This window comes from Bombus pyrosoma, linkage group LG6, assembly GCF_014825855.1.
Source record: "Bombus pyrosoma isolate SC7728 linkage group LG6, ASM1482585v1, whole genome shotgun sequence".
Classification (NCBI taxonomy): Eukaryota; Metazoa; Arthropoda; class Insecta; order Hymenoptera; family Apidae; genus Bombus; species Bombus pyrosoma.
In genome coordinates this window covers 17243939-17262226 of record NC_057775.1, presented here as the reverse complement: position 1 = coordinate 17262226, position 18288 = coordinate 17243939, and the positions used below count along the sequence as shown (strand labels likewise).

Genomic DNA, 18288 nt, shown 5'->3' with positions numbered 1-18288 from the left:
TAGGGCAGACCCTGATCCGCCGGGTAAAAGCATTTTGCAGTGGCGCGCGAAATTAATGCCGTTTGCGGTCGAACCAGCCGATCTGGCCGTGCCGATGTTTCGAGCAGGTGAAATTAACGAGATTTCCTCTTACCCTCTGCGGTATTTATTTTCTTTTTCCTCTTCTCTTTAACAGTATTGCAGCCTGTAGATTGTTGTGTAACGCGGGCATATTTCTTTGGATGCTAACGATGCTGTAAATTGAGTTTCCTTTTTCGTTGGTTTCAATACCTGCTTCGAACGTTTTCGAAAACGTTCGAGAACGTGAAATTAACGAGATCCACTTTCGCGTCGCTCTTCTCCTTTTTCGACAATTCTCTTTCACTTTTTTATTTCTCTTTTAGTAGGATCGTAGCTTGGCAGTTGACGCGTAAGACGGACGTCCAGTCTTCCTTTCGATGGGAAAGCTGTAATTGGAATAAATTGACAGGACTTTTTCTTTACACTCAACTCTCAAAATTGTACTACTTTACACTTACAACGTTGTCGTTCACCCGATCTGCCTAGTGGATACACCATTGTTTCAATTTCGATTTACATGCCTAATTGCTCGTAACATTTACAATCATCGTTCAGATAAAATTACAAAAACAGAAAATATCGAACAACGATTCGTTTGAAACCGCGGATATAATGAGGTGGATAATTTTAATGGGTTTCTTATGATATTGCTGGGCTAGCGAATCTTTGCGCGTATAATTGGAAAGGATATTGCGGTCGTTACGATTATTGTTATTGTTCGCTATTATTATCGTCCGTGCATGGCAATTAGCACGCCACAAAAATACGGCCAATTATCGCATAATGAAACCCCATTAATTACTACGTTTTTTCATTAATAAAGCCGGCGAGTTTCCGAATCGCAGGCAACCGCGTAATTATGCACAGTTCTTTAATAGACGTGTTTTACGCCGTGTGGCCGCGTCAACACGTACCGTCGCATTTTCTACGTGCAACGACGCCGAAAGACAAGATTGAATTCAGCCAGTGAATTCTCAAAGGTCAGCGGTTATACTCGCAATACCATAGATCTAATGTCGTTCGCGAAACAGCAACGTGAGTCAGGCTTTTATCGATGTTTAAACTTTTGTCTCGCCTATCTGATCTTACGAATTGCTGTATAAATATTTCTCGAGTTTATTCCGCGTAATTAATTTATAGTTGCACATGGATATACGCGCAATCTGGTTACTATCGGTATATTACGTAATTGAAATTTTACAGTTTTCATGCGATGTCATCTGAAACTTGGAATTTAGAATAACTAAAATATTTTTATTTCGTTTTGAATCGCACGTTTTCACTTTTTCTATCAGGATACTGGACTTCTCGTTAACTATCTATGTTACTTTTACGATGCCAGTGCAGCTACTAACCGAGCTCTTTATCGATTAATTTTTCATTTATTATTTATCAACGACCTGAGATCGAAATATGATTATATATTCCCATTGTATTACCACCGTGTCGTATTAATTACAAACTAATTATATATCTAGTATTACACATTAGAGTACGTAGAGGAATTGGGGGAAAATAAACGCAACTACCGAGAATTTTACATATACATCGCGTGTTTCTAACGCCATATTTCTCAAGTTTCCACTTCGATAGACGTGGAATCGTCTTAAAAACGAAGGAACAAACGTTTCCATTCAACCGTAGTCGCTTGCCTGGAAATACAATGTGCCAGGCCAATTACAATCACAGCAATCCATTGAACACGTTCGACCCTCTTCGCATTCAAAAAATCCTCTTTCCATCTCTCGCGCGATCACCCCGAGCTAGTTCGTCGATTTCACGCACGACCAATTCGAAGATTACACGTAACGCAGCACCGTACACAACCACAACAACGACCAAGTCGAATCGACGACCGATCGGCTAAAAGACAAACTAGACAGGGTTTGAGCGTCACTGTCCAACACTTGATTACGTCAGTTAAGCGGTCGCGGCTCAATTCCGGCTACGAGCTAGCCAACCCTCTTTCGAAACTACCCTGCCACCCACACCCGCCCTTTGTCCGTGACCGTCTCTATTTCCTCTCTGCCGTGCTCTGTTCCTCGTCGTCCGCCTCGTTTCTCCGTTTGCAAAGCCAGCGTGGACCCCTCGAGCTTCCGTCGTTGTTTGCCACCACCGGTTTCTCCCCTCGACTGTCTATCTGTCTATCTGTGGACTCGTGAACTGATACACGTACAACCTTAACACTCTAAGGCTTCAGCTAAGGCTACTTCCACACAAAGATAACGGGTGTCGAGATACGTACGTGTGTGAGATACGCGACTTAGAACCATCTTGCTGAATAGTTTTCAATTTACCAAGTAATAATATTAGCAGATTGACGAATTCGAAATTCTGCGTTGCTATAAATTTCCTGGTGCACGGGCTTCTTTCATATGCTAAAGACCTGAGGCTAAGATTGTGCGGATATCGAGATACAACACTGTTGCACGATAATTTATCAAGTAATAATTTATTCTCTCTGATTAAAGAAGGGAACTCGACCTTGTTAGTCTTTTTCCGCGCCTATTAGGTTGTCCGGAAAGTTTCTTTCGTTTTATGAGGAAATAATAGACACACGACGTGTTTCATTTTATATTATTTTGTCGAATTACGAACGATCCATTTTGTTCCGTTGAGATAAACACCGCGACAGACTTGGTTTCACGTTTGTACGAAGATGCACTGTCGTGAAAAACACGTTTGCGAAAGAAAGACACTTTCCGGACAACCTAATTCCTCTAACACGCACGACTATACACTTTGTACGATTATACAATACTACTCTCGTCGTTCGCCAAACCGAACTGCTGTCAATTCCCATGCACAGCTGTCTTTACTCCCTCGTTTAGCTCTTACACTCACTTTATTTTCTTCTTCTATTCTCACTCCCATCTCGTCTCTGGTACGTTTCACGTTCGATCACGCTAAATTTGAACGCTATCCACGTGACAAAAAAATCAAATCGCCCTATATGTCTGGACGAGCCATTACGTTGCTATGTTTCGCCTGTCATCTTCAACAGAAAAAATTGGAACTCGCCTGGTACACAAAGTCAGTGTCGCGGTAGTCTATCACTCGAAAATTGCCGTATGAACGCTTTTACATGCGGTACATGTAGCTACGTACATCAGTATCCGTTATACGTGAATCAAGATATATCAGAACCAGTTATAGGTGTGTAAGAGCGCTAACGTTCACAGTATCGTACACGCGTGAACTAATATGCACATACTCGTTGTCAGTTGCTCTCACGTAGGTTGGTATCGAGCCTGTCGTTCGGCCTCCAGCAGCGCTCACCTCGGAGCCTCCTCGGTTCGAGGCACTAAACGTAATTAAACGGATAGTTTCCGCATTAGCCGCGATTGGATAATCATTCATCGATTATCTCGGCTATGCGGGGTGACAGACAATACGTGCTCGTGCGCAACGTCCTCGCCGAGAACGTGTGCACGATGTAGGCGTTCGTCGCACGAACACCCATCGTGCCTCCTTTCCCCTTCAGGAAACGCGTGCATGCACAACCATAAATTTTAGCGTTAATTCACCCTCGAAACGTTGGACGGTTTTACTCGCAAGCTGAAACGGGCCCATAGAGAAATTTTACTTAACAGGTTTAACCTGGGCAAAAGACGCGTTAATTCGTCGTTTATATAGATTGCCGTATAATCTAATTTGTTAATGGGGAAGAACGTATTAACTTGCCAATTGAATTGCCAATATCTCGGATATAGTAATTTCTTTATCCAATATCTTGTATCATTTCGTTTCTGTTCAAAATAAATTGTATCATATTCATATTTCCAAGGATTAAAACCAATCTACTTGAAATTCATTTGTCTTTATTAACTTTTACTTTTCGTGATTGTACGAGTCCTTGGCCGATCAATGACGTGGTTTAAGATCCCTTATCTTTTCACTTACATGTCGTTTCAAGGATCAAAGTTGACCTAATTGAAATTGATTTGATTGATTAATTGGGTAATCGATTAGCCACTTAGCACATGTTCCCGTCACATATGTACACGTGCATAGCGTTAGCAATTCGAAACGTTTGATAATTCATTAAATACCGTATCAAATACTCCCCTTTGAATATTTTATATATTTTCCCGTATCATACCCGTTCTGCGTATTCTTACCTGTTTACATCTCCCGCAGGTGCATAAAATGTCACAGTTTAACGATTGCAATCAAACGTTCGTAAAAGTTTCGCTGAAATAAACAATGCACAACCGAGTCCGAGTGAAACCTGTGACCACTGAATAAGAGTTAATAGTCTCAAGGAAATGCGCGACGCCTTTTAATCGCGCGACTGTTTACCGACACCAGCGACGACTCCTCGTATCTTGGATCGCGACTCGACGAGGTGATTTATCTGGCAGAAATTACCGATAATTATTTCGCTCGTCTGGCCGCGGCCGCCACGCAGCCAGTTTCGAGTGAAACGTCCCCGTTGACGTTGATTACACCGCAACTCACGAGACCAGCGGAGGAACGAAAGAGACGGTGAAGCAAAGTCGAAGGCCGATCGCAGATATCCCGAGAGGGTTGCTTGTTCTTCGATAATGCGGGCCGGTTTACGTGCCACGAATGGGAGGGTGTTTCGTGCTTCCGTCTGCCAAGCCTTCACGATGGAATTAAGATTAATCCCTCGAATTGCTTCACGGGATTATTTAAGATGCTTCGATGTTACCGGTCGGACGCGCGAATTAACAGCTTGATGAATTACCCTCGACTCACCTGTCGGCTTTTCGAGTAAAAAGGAATGTTGTTATCGCTGGTAAGGAGGAAGTGTTAATGCGAATTTGAACTCTTTATTCTCGTGTTTCAGTTGGTTGATGGTGAGATTTTTTCGCCGAGTTTTTTCACACTGCCTCTGTCCCAAGAGCGACGATAGGCGTTGATAGTGTCGTGAGTTATATTTAAATGTTTGTACACGATTACAAATTTAGTGGCCAATTATACGTCGCAGGTTTAGATTATAATCGAAAGTATAAAAAAAAAAAAAGAATCGAAGACTTAGCTCAACTTTTTCGTAAAGAAACGAGAGAAGGAAAGAGGGAAAAGAAGGATGAATACAAAAGTAAGGAAGGAAATTGAAGAAAGATACGGAAAACGGAAGAAAGGTAGAAACGGGAGAGGAAAAAATGAAAGGAAGGACGAAGAAATAAAAAAAGAAAGACAAGGGAGGTCGGAGAAGGGAGAAAATGAAATGGTGTAAATATAAATTATTATATTAGTTCGTAATATAAATCCATGCTGTTTTAAAATCAAATATAGAAATATATGTTACAAGCTAACATACGTATCGTACGAATCTGTTTAACATTTGTTGTAACGTGTCATTCTAACGACCGATAATCTGCTTAAAACCGATCGATTATTTACCATAACGCTTAACTTTCATTACCCCAAAATGTTGATATTAACCTGCCATAATCTTTGGTCTTTCGACGCCGAGTTAACACTATTAAAATTTACGACTATTAAGTGCCGGCAATATATCAGAACCACGAACGCATCAATCTCGAGTTCCATGACCAATGAGAATCATTAACAGCAGATGCTATGACTCCATCACTTCCGGTATAATAACGCCGCTCCCTCGATCAGCATAACGTGCATAACGCTAAAGACACTAAGATCATACGTGACAACAAGAAAATACTGAAATTCCCGCAGTATGATATTATCTTTCCAAATTTCCAAATTCGAAGTTTCCATTACAGCGTGAAATTTGCGGTCCTTAAATACCAATATCGACTCGGTTTACCGAATCATAACACCAACGTACGAAATTTTCATTATACGATCAGCTCGTCCTCAAATACCAATTACGTGAATTCATCGAATCATAATATCAACGTACGATCGTTATACAGCTACGTTTACAGCAAAGTTGCGATCCTTAATTATCAATATCAGCTGGATTCGTCGAATCTCAACGCCATTTTGACACCAATTTTCATTACTCCGTCAAATTTGCAATGCCTAAATACCAATATCACTTCCACTCGTTGGATTATAATGGCATCGTACGGACGTTACACATGCCTTTGCAATAAAGTTTCCACCCTTAAATTCAGTCTCAACTCGATCATCGAAACGCAATACCACCGTACGAAGATTACACAGCTCGACCGGTAATATCACAATTTTCCATAATTCCAGATTTCCATCCGCTATATATTTCATTGCCCCAGCATCACAATTATCAAGCCCCGACGCATACGTTTCATTACCCGACCATTACCATTATCAAAGCCAGGCACATACGTTTCATTACTTCGCTATCACCGTCATCAATCCCGAGCATATACTTGACTAAAAAACCGTCGCCAAACTCCCAATCGCGGTCTCGAGAATCCCGACGATCCTTAATCACGCACGGGACGTTGTGTTTTTTTCGATCGGACTAGCGGATCTCTCCATCATCATCCTCGTTCCTCGACACCGTTCCCGATCACCCGAAGCCATCCTCGGATCGAACGTTTCAATCTTGCATCAAGATCATTCCATAGAAGGACAACACGAACGTAGTCTTTGATGCCGATCGAACGAACACGAGTATATCGATCTTTTTGCACAGTAATTTAGCAACTAATAATGTTAGCGAATTGACAAGTTGCAGATCGTAAGTTATAGACTTCTCTTTGATGATTTTATAATTTTGTAAGGTTGAGTGGTAATTTGTAACATTTCATTTGATCGATCAACGAATTTGTTGCTGTTATACAAGACAATTTGTTAATGTAAATAATTTATAACTTGTGACTTGCAAAGTTTTACTAATAATGCTAGTTTAATTGAGAATATTCAAAGTTTCTGTTTTATAAAGCTTCAATTTATATTGTAATTTATCTATCGATAAATCCTTTAAATGCTTTATTGGAAAACCTTTCCGATTAGCCGATGCCATTCTCGAATCGAACGTTTCGATCGTACAGCAGCACCAATTCCACCGGGACTTCACATTTTTTATACCAAGACACCTGTAATTTGTAATTTACAGTGACTACGGTATTTTTCTATTTAATCTAACATTTTCAATTTAATTCAAATCAAAATTTACTTTTTATTTAATGCAAACATCGTTACACCTGAAATATACGTATTCATCAAATATATTTACTCGACCATTACGTTATTAAAAAATAAAAAAACATTATATACCAATCAACTCGGTAACTTTTAGCTTCGAATGAAGTTCAATCGAACTAATACTTCTATATACTTAAGTTTCATTTATCGAATATCCTCATAGTATATAAATTATTTATCGAATAACTGAAATTGATATCTACACTTTTTCATAAACAAACCACACACACACATATATGTCGGAGATGAAAGAACATCGGGGCCTTTTCGTTGGAATTTTTGGAAAAATCCCCAATACTTTAGTCTAGACTTTGTTATTGTAGCACTTAAATAATGAAACTTAGAAGTAATTGTTTATGATTTAATCCGATTATGTTTGCCCGAGATCTATGACAGTAGGCTTGGACTCGAAGCGACACATCTGGTCGCTAAACGTAGCCACGATCACGGGATGGACGTTTTTGCCTAAAAGAGGTATGACGTAGTTGTATAGCTCTCCTTAAAAATATAGCTGACCAAAGGAGTACAGAGAGGTACATAGAAAAGTACATGAGTGCAGTTCCACTTGGACTTTCGACAAGTAAGGAAGCGCCTTTTGCTATCCTGTTGACCGTGTATTCGTTGTTGAACCTAAGATCATTGTCATTAGCATCTCGAGTCATATCTAATCGTCACGGTTAATCGTCAAATTCTGTCATAGTCACCTTGTGAATTTATTATTATATTCATTATATTCACTAAGTAATCATTGTTATTTTAATACAAGTTTTTAGTGAGGACTTATTATTGTGTAGTGAAATTATTCATTGCTAGTGAACTTTATTCTGTAATAATTACATTGCTACCATTAACTATCATCTATATTGTATAACGAAAAAAGTGGCTAATCCAAATGAAGGTTCGTTAAACGCCGCTAATCCCAATGTTAACTCGACATATATGTACTTAACAAAACATTTCCACTACCTGTCCGTTTATTTTTCTCTCTAACTGTATATTCCATCTATCGATCGCTTTCGATCACCCGAAGCTATCCTCGAATCGAATGTTTCAATCATAAAGCAGGATCAATTTCACGACGAGAGAGAGAGAGAGAGAGAGAGAGTGTGAGAGAGGAGCAAAACACGGTCTTCGAAGTCGATCGAACGAACACGAGTATCGCGTGCAAAGGATCGCGTGTGGTGGCCGTGCGTGAGTATGTGCGTGCGAAAAACAGTCTCTGGGTTCGCAAAGTCGTGTCGGTCGAACACCCCGGGGAAAGATGGTGGTGCGGGTTATGCAAAAGCTCGGATCTCGATGGCCGCGTCGTGAATTATGTAAGGAGGACGGCACGACTCTCTAATTAATACGACTTCTCGTGACGATCGGTAAGGGGAATCGGACGGGCCTAACAGCGATTTGCTGTTCGAATTCCACGGCTGTCTGCACGCAACGCAAACGCGGATTCAACTTCTGGACGATTGGCTTTATCTTTGTAAGGCGGTTTTTAGGACGAACGTTTTACCAAGAAACGGCAGACTTGGATTTTGTGAGAAAATAGTATTTAAATGATTTGCACAGGTAGGTTTAGGCGAGGGGAATATTCATCGACTGAAAATCATTGCGATGTAGATTTGATTTTAACATTATTTAATTTCTAAATAAACTCGCGACATATTTTATCGTATTATAGTGGATCGTCCGAAAAGTTTCTTTCGTTTTATAAGGAAATGATAGATACACAACATTTTCGGTTTTATTATTGAGATATGTATAATTTTATGTGCTAGACTAGATTGACCGCGTAGTAGTGATACATGTATGTGAATATCAGTGTGTGGAAGTATGTGTGTGCGCGGCGTCTCGAAAACAAAGGAATGTGAGCTGTTCAGTCGGTTAACAGTCCGGTATGGAAGAAGGTGAGACGCGTGCAAGTATGTATCGATGAATATCTTTGAAATCGTTTATCAAAGAAATATATAACTATTCTAATATAAATTCTAAGTGTAAATTTAGTGTTCCTATACCATTATTTCGGCTATTAAGATCCAAAATTCTCAACAATTGTTTTACGATTCATCTTGTTCTATCAAGATAAAGATTACAACGTTCGACAGATTAGGTTTCATGTTTGTATAAAGATGCGTCATTGTAAAAGACAGACACTTTTCGGACAACCTAATACCTGGCACGATTACTTTCATGTTACTTGATGTACAAGAAAATTAAGTTTGACGAATACCTTCCGTTTTTTCGGTTTGCGGAGAATGAAATAATTGCAATGTATAACCTTCATAACACGTCGTATTATTATTATTTTATTTTTTCCACACACCACATGTGTATGTGAATATATATATATATATACATTTTATTTCTAACTTACAAATTATTACAACTAGAGCAATAATTATAACATGTTAAATTACCATGATTATTTTAACGTCATTTAATTTGAATAAAAATTTTTAATGAATTAGTCTTGATAAATAATATGGTAATATTGCGATTACGAATTTTATGATGTACAATTTCATATGTTGTTATCTATGGAAATGACTTTTTGTATTAGAGTCGCGTCATGTGTACGTTTTCCTCTCAAGTGTCTTTCGATGTTCAACGATATTTACTAATAAAACGTTGAATAAATTTTAATACATTACGTTTGGCAAATTTTTATACGAATTCATAGAAACATAGTGGAAAAAGTAGTAATCAATTATGTTAGCAATAACAAATATAAATGTTAAGAAAGGTTGTTCTTACAAATTGGGATTATCTATATATAATTTTCAATTAGACTAAAAAGCAATTTATTATACAAAGTCGCTTTCTTATATCCTTTTTCACATCTCACAGACGTCCTATCTTTTAAAAGCATCGCGTAAAACAACATCATCATTTGCATTAATTTCATTTACTTTCAAATTCGAATATCCCTCTGAAACATAAAGCTTCGTTTTATTAATTGCGATCGGTCATACGACCAAAGCAACGCGCCGTTATTTCTCACATAACTTTACCATCTTCCAAAAAACACGATCCCTGAAACAATCCAACGTCGATGTTTATTTTAATCAACTATCAAATCTAACGTGAAATCTCTTCAAACGTGAAACGTCGATTTATTAATTACAATTCATAATCAAAAGAAAGACATAACGTTATTCTTCCACCATATACAACATTTCCATCTTATGCAACGCACCAGCCGAAACAATCCGTCCGTTCATATTTTAATCAACTTTTAAATCCGCCGAAACTTTCTTTCCCAAACACGGGATTTCGATTTACCGAAATGCATAACTCTTCTGCAGCTCGGCGCGTTCGTTCATCGCGGTTCCAATGTTTCGACGGTGGGCGTCGTATAAAATCGTTAAACTGGTTAGCCGCCGGGAAGTGTAACTCAGTCGATACCGGTGGAAATGAAGTGGAAAGCCCGTAATATCGGAACAAGCTGTGCCACGGTAAATAAGAAGCAAACAAACCGCACGAAGTCGATTCTTTCACCCCCATCCTCGGTGTTGCGTTCTGTTTTTCCTCGTCCCCTTTTTCCACGGAACACCTTCCGATGCCCTTTTCCTTCGAGGTATACGATAAAACGTTCTCGCGTGAGAAAATGCTCGAGGGTTCGTAAAAAGACGCGAAGAGAAGAATGAAGTCGATCGGAAACGTCGAAAGGTTACCTTCCTCCTACTAACTTCTTCCTTCTTTCTTCTTGCCCTTCTTCTTCCTCTTCGACAACGTGTCCTTTTTTCTTCTCTCCCCGCCTCCCAATCCCCCTTTCTTTTTTTCTTTACTACGTTCCCTTGCTTAGAACTCGGAACGGTCATTCTTCCTGCAGGCCGATTTCACTTAATTCGAGAGGAGTGCGCGAGTTTCGCGGAAAGGCAAAGGTCGGAAAAAGAAGAATGAGAAAAGACGAACCTTAGAATTCCTCGTTCTGCTCGGCGTTTATCCGAAGCCGCTACGAGGGACATAATCACGCCGCTAATCGCGCAAATGAATTCTTTCCCGCGCGCCGGATTTCAGAAGCTCCCCGTGTGAAATTTCCACGACGAACCGTGAGCAGTCTATGTTTGTAAAAATCTATTGGAGTAGGAGGTGTTGCTTACGTGAGATACGATTTAGCTAGTTTCTAGAGATTCGTAAAGGTAGATATCCTGTTATGCATTATGTAGTACTCGCTTTTGTATTTTCTTTTCTTTTTCTTTTTTAATAAGATAAGAATAATCGCGATTATCAGCGTGCATGACGATGAAAGATTGTTCTGTTATTGGATTTCGCAATTTCGTTGCATTTAAATGTTTTGTAACGGAATCGAAAGGATCTTCGTTTTACGTAAATGTTGGCAAACTTATAAAGGTTTCGTCTTCATGATGAATTTTACCACGGTGTTTTAATATATGTAGTATAATCGAGGAGCTTTCTATTTGACTAGAAAATACACTCGACATCTGTACGTACGTACATTTTCATCGTAGACCTACATATGTATAGTATCATACGTGTATACTATATTCTGCTATACGATCACTGTACCATATTCATTAAATCTTTTCTATTCTCCATGAATTCTCTGCCCTGGCAAAATTGTAGATTCGCTTTAATTTCTTTCCAGATAAATTTCCCATCTGTATTCCTAGCAGACTACTTTGCCAGTCTACCATACCTGATATTAAAATACACATTTCCCCAGGTTCATTTTTCACACGCATATATGCACACGCTCTCCCCCTGTTTAAACACCCGTTTTCCATTTGCCACAATGTTGGACGAGCACACATTACCGATTTCAAAGGACAGATTCATTTGCTGAAAGGGATCGAACGCAGCGTGCAAGTGTCAGGAAGAAAGGCAGGATAAGGATTTGTCGAATAGAAGGACGAGGGGAGCAGAAGAAGAAGAAAGGGATTTCAGGGTGGCTCAGGCGTTATAACGAATTCTTTTCGAATTCCATTATCGTCGCACGCTCCAATTATTCTCGTCGTTCCGAGGAATGATTTATCTCCCCTATTGTACGCCCTTCCTTTGATAGGAAGGCGCAGACTGTGGTCGTGTTTCGAATCAATTAACTTGGTGACGTCAGTCAATGCCACCATCCCCGCCTATTTGCGTGATCATTCCCCGTAGAAGCAGCTTATTGACTTATTAATTAAGGCTCGCTTCTTGTCGGAATTCGATTGGCGAGAACATCGTGCCTGCTAATAATCACGAAGAACCAGCAACATCTTGAAACCTCCGACACGAACATTATTATCGAATAAGTTATCGCAAAGAAGATCTATTCCGTGGTGGTGTAATCGGTTTGTAAACGATAGGAAAATTGTCTCTATAAAGAAGTGAATTTTTCGTTGTGTAGAATAATCATATTAAAAAACTGAAACAGAGGAATTCGTGGAGGAAGTACATTTTCCTTTATAGAATTTTTATTGAACGTATTACGTTCGTGTAACGCGAACGCATTTGAAATTGATTAATTTTTTCCCGAGTAGCGGTCCAATGAATTACTCCGTTCTATCACTTAGCCGGAATTGAACGAGCAAATTTCGTATAAATAACGGCGAACGTTTGGCTGGAAAGAAAAACAAGAAATAATTACACGTTTTTGTTCAAAGAAAAGAGCAGAAATTTGTTATTACCATAACAAAACACAAACACTTTCTATAGTTTATTCAGTATCCTGTCTCAGAAAAATTCTCCAATAACACGTTGTTCCATGTAAGCTTCTACACCTGTACAATCGCGCATAACATTTTCTTCCGTGTAACTTTCTCTCGCCGCAAAAACCACGCTATGTAATTTTCGTACCGCCAACTCGATCGTTCATCACATTTACACAGGGAATCGGTCGAAAACAGGTGGAAATTCTGGCAAATAAATGTGACGTCAAAAATACGGTTCCATCGTTGGAGCAACGAACGTGCTTTGATATGCGCGACCCGCTTATCGCCAGCAAAACGGTTCCGTACGAAAGGAAATATTATTGCCGTGCATTATCGATAATTACTGTCGGCTCACTTACGGAATGGCCTTTAAAACGAAACTGACATTTATTAAACGGAATCGCGGGCCCGCCGCAGCGGTTGCGCCCGATCGATTACAGTCGTAATGAACGAACGCAAACGGCCACCAGAGCCGTACCAAAAGATCAGAACGCGGCACGCGTTGGTTTATACCGTATTTGTGGACGGCTCGTCCGGTAACCGTTGTTATCCCGCTCCTAATTCGACTAGCTGTTAAATTATTACCGGACAACCGGCATTTCGCGGCCAGTTACTGTGCTCGCTTTTGTTACACAGTCCTCATCATCGCGACGCGGTTACCTTTGCCATCTTTGTTATCATATTCGCGGTAACCAACCTCACCTCGAGCTAACTAACCAGGGGGATGAAACTTGTCGTTTATTCATCTCTGTGATCATTTGTGATTCAAGTAATTACGCAGCTCAGCGGCTCTTCGTTAATTTTGCCTTTTTTAGTCGAGTCACCATTTAGAAGCTTTGGTTCTATTAGCGAAGAAAAAAGGAAATGAATTGCGGAAATTTGAGAAATGTAGGTTTTATCATTCTATGAAATGGAACATGACGAATATTTCAGATTTTCCCTTAGTCCATAAAAAACAGACTGTTAGGTGAGATGTGTAACTTAAACTCTCTATTTGAAATTAATTTTCCCAAAGATTTACTCTTACTAATTGCTTACTTAATTGAAACTGCGAAGACGATACGTTGTAACAAACGATACAGATATTGTTGGTTTTTAGTCGAACAAAATTGCCTTCAATTATGGTTGTATAACGGGTACTTCGTTCGATCAATCAGCAGCAAATTATATTTATTTTTAGGAGCAGAATCACAGCCCAGAAATGTAATCCAAACGTATCTGGATTGAGAAACTGAAAAAATATCCATATGGTAATTAAGCAAATCCTTCGAATCGAACGAAGACAATCTGTTTGACAATTAAAAAGCATTCCCTTCCAAAAAGGTGAAATCGCTAAAAAAAAACATAGCGCAATTTAATGTTACTGGTACAACAAATAAAATCCATCAGTAAGTCGTAACATCAAACATGTGTCACTGGAAAACCTCAAACCACTATTTCTCGCTACGCTTATGAACTTATTAATGAAAGACAGACGTAAAGCCGCGCGAACGTACAAATCAGCCATGTAACGCCGTTCGTTACAAGAAATATTTATTAAAGGTCTAAAAGAAATGGGTTGAACATGATGAATTTATGATTTCAATCTACGAGGCGAATGACCAGGCACGCCTCATTTGTTCTAATATTTTTCTTCCATCTATCGAGGGAACCGACTGCACGTTAATAACCTGCACGATCGTATCGAAACGTCAGGAGATAATAATTGCCATCAGGAATGGTCGAACGAAAGGGGAAACGCTGTACGCTTTTCGAAATGGATCGGCCAATTACTCGTGAGTTCTTGTCTCTCTCTCTTTTTTTTTCCCTCGATGTTTTCCTTCCATTTCCATTTCGAAAGCGCTCTCTCTCTCCCTCTTTTTCTTGCTCTCTCTGTTTCTCATAGCGACAGAGTTGGCTCGCTCTTTTAACACGCTGTTCGAACGTCCACGTGCTGGTAATTGGAAATTTCGTGCATCTGACCCGGTTCGCATGTTCGCCACCGCGGGTTTAATCCGCGAAACGTGTGTACAAATCGTACGGAAGAAAAAACCGGAAACGCCAGTTGACCGAATGAACGAGCACCGTTCGAAACAGTTTTACAGGAGCAATTTGTACCGAGGGACTTCTACAGGGAAAACTATATTTAAAAGTCATTAGCGTGCGAGTTCTCTCTCTCTCTCTTTATCTCTCTCTCTCTCTCTCTAACCTCCCAGTACAACCGTTCTCCGGCGTTTCCATTAAAAATATTGCGCGTTTGCGAAGTCCTACGTACACACGCGAACGCGTTTTCAAATGCGAAAATTAACTTACGTCGAAATCTCCCCGCGAATCGACCGGTTTTTCACGAAACGACAAACACCGCGAAATTAGTCGCCGGTTATTCTGCTGTAATTCGACTGCACCAACGTTTTGTAATCGCGTAATCGTCGTCTGTTAAATTTCATGACGTTCTCGACCTTTCTTTAAACGTTTTACCATTTTACGTATCTAAAATTCCACGAAAACTCGAATTCAGCATTTCAATGTTTTAGGAAATATAAATGGCTCCTAATACGTGCATTTGTATTTATCTGTAGAATTAGTCTTATCAATGGCATTGAGGTGTACAGGAAAGAAATTTATGTTGTAATTTCATTAGAACTTGCTACAATGTGCAAGCGGACAGTTTTCCGAACGTTACCTTGACTGGCTATATACGTGTTCCGATTGCTTCGTCGAAACTCATGAAATAATCATCTTTTCGCGTATGTTGCTCAAAGAAACAGTAATGGTAATAATTTAGTGATACGTATCGTCGATATTGGTAGTCGAATGTTCGGCGAATCTGCATTCGCTATCACGAAATTAATGTTTTAGTGTTTGTGCTGTACAGTGAAATACTTTGTTGGCCGTGACACATGTCATTTGGACACTAAAAATAGGTTGAATATTTATTTACTTCAAACATTGTTTATAAAATAATTTATTATAGCCAAGCTATCTTATTAAAATTTATTAGCCCGAATTAATGCATATTAAACTACGCAATATTTCTTTTGTCTCCAGAAACATTTAGAAATAGAATTTCAAAGAGACATATTTTTAAATTATAGCTTACTGTGCATTTTATTTTATACAATATTTAATTTTACGTTACTGAGAATTGTATTTAATTACACTACGACAAGAAGTCAGGAAAGTAATAAAAAGGAATTCCGTTGCATTTATAAGCATTCGATATGGCCATATTTTACCGACATAAAAACGGACCTTCAGTTAAAGTTATGTCCCGCAAGGTATTTTCCAAGAAAACTTTTCCTTCTTCCTGTATTACTCAGGTAAAATATTCGATTATTTTTATTGTCTGATTGTTCGTATAGTACGACGATTACAGTGACTCATAGACCGTCATTTACGGCTAGCAAATACAATTCCTTACATAGGGCTCAAAGAGGATTTTCTTTTCAGGTAGCCAACTTAAGGAATTCTCTCCATTTAACATGGAGTAAAGCGTTAGTCAGGCCGAAAATTCAGGTTTATGGAGTTCCCGAATGATTCTGGCGATCGAATCCGTTGAAGGTCATTCGAGGATTATCTCGGAGATTCCTAAAAGTTTTCCAAATACCCTTCGACAGATAAGTAAGATTTATTAAGTAATATGTCACATTTATGAAACTTTCATATGGATATTATTCTTGAAGTTCTACTGTTATACCAATAAGTATAATAATTGTACGTTAAATATATGTTAATTCATTTCAGAAACGAGCGTTTATCTCTTGAAGCTTATTCAGGATCATCGAGCAACGGGATTGATACGAATAAATTTCCAATCTGTGTTACAAACGAATATTGGTAGAAATCAGGGAGATTCAAGTAAAATAATTAATTACTAATTAATAAGGTAATAAAATGGTACAAGATTTAGTTTTTAACGACTTTAATTATTTATCTCAAGAAATCCCTACCGTGTGTTTCATATGATAGCTTTTCAGATACTTATCTAATGTTAATGTAATGTTTGCTTACATTTTATCGTTACACGCTAATGGCTACTCGAATTTACGGAATTTAATAAAAGCAATTCCTCAAACAGAAGACAACTTAATCAGCTACAGTAGCTACCCGACAACCAAAATATCCATACATCAATTAGCAATTCGATGTATCTTCGCAAACTGACAGCTCGTATTCAAATCAACTTTCAGGTGCTCGTCGAAATTTCATGTAATTTACACATTCTATCTTACCAAATCCGCAAGCTGATCTTCACCGAGTCCTGCGTTCCAACATCCTACTCCAGCGAGTTTCGTTATCTGCCCTCTGAAAGAGCATAGGAAGAGAAAAATCCGATAATACAAGGAACAAAACTACAAGGAGAAAAGGAAAAGAAGAAAAAAGAAAGCGCGATAGACAATGGCGCGAAGACCGGGGGGGGGGGGAGAATCAGAGCCAGGCCGGTTCAGGTTTCGGGCGCGAACGACGATCATTAATAATATCCCTGCCTCGCGTCTCCATTTTACGCCGTTGACAATGGACAACTGTGTAACAATAATGTTCCGGGTTGGCCGTGTATGACCACGAGGGACGATGGCGTGGTGGTCACACTGTCCGTACAGAGCCGCACAGCCAGACAAAGATGCAACGTTCGTGCTGGAATGAGCGCGCGCGAGAGGGACAAATAGGGAAAATGGGGGTGAGACAGAAAGGGCGGGAGAATCGATGAGGAGAGACGGAGAGAGATAGAAGAAAGGGGAAAGCGGCTGGCATGGACCATCTACAACCGCGCCGCAGTCAAGTAATGAAATTTGACTGGAAATTAACCACCGTGGTGTACGCGCACACGTCGCTGCCAGTCTCGGAAGTGGCGCGTACAAGTATCCGGTCGCGTGTGTTTGTGCGCCGTGTTCCCCCACCACTGGATCGCGGGCCGAGCCGCGGCGCGCATGCGCACGCCGTCAAACAACGCCGAACCGCGGCACGGTCCGCATGTACAAGATATTACGAGAGTCGCGGCCCATCATCGGACGAAAATAATGGCCAACCGTTTCGTGATAACGATGAGTTAGCGTTACACCTCGCTTGTGTATACGTATATCACGCGGCAACCCTACTCACACCTCGATCGCCACCCTGCCGGTCATTGTCTCCTCGTCCCTCGCACCATACTTTCTCTCTTTCTCGTTCGCTGCGCGTTACGCTACTATTTCGGGCTCATTGCGTACCCGCACACCGCGCCTCTTTTATTTCCAACGTCCGGCGCAAATGATCGCCCCTACGACCCTACGTATGTTTCTTACGTTCTTATGGCGCGTCACGTTGCGGTAGCATTAATTCGAGAATGTTTCAATTAATGCGTAAGGGTATTTGGTTTCTTGGTGATTGGAAAGGAATAAATTTTGATCGATGGTATACCGTAGAGGTGTTTACTGGGCTAGTTCGCTCCAAAAATAGCAGAAAAGTTAATCATATGACGCAAGTATGTGCTGTTAAGGGTACGGTAGAGCAACGTTCCTTTTAAAGAAAGTATCTAATTAAA

General features: G+C 39.8%; 1 long non-coding RNA gene across 2 annotated transcripts; it reads left to right on the top strand.

Moving 5' to 3' along the window:
• The first annotated feature begins 663 nt into the window (after window positions 1–663).
• Window positions 664–16617, top strand: LOC122568280. Of its 2 annotated transcripts, none has more exons than XR_006317036.1 (3): window positions 664–1040; window positions 16218–16388; window positions 16512–16617. It is a non-coding gene; the product is annotated as an uncharacterized LOC122568280 (long non-coding RNA). The 2 variants fall into 2 exon arrangements; XR_006317037.1 differs by lacking the exon at window positions 664–1040 and adding an exon at window positions 15955–16087.
• Window positions 16618–18288: the final 1671 nt, after the last annotated feature.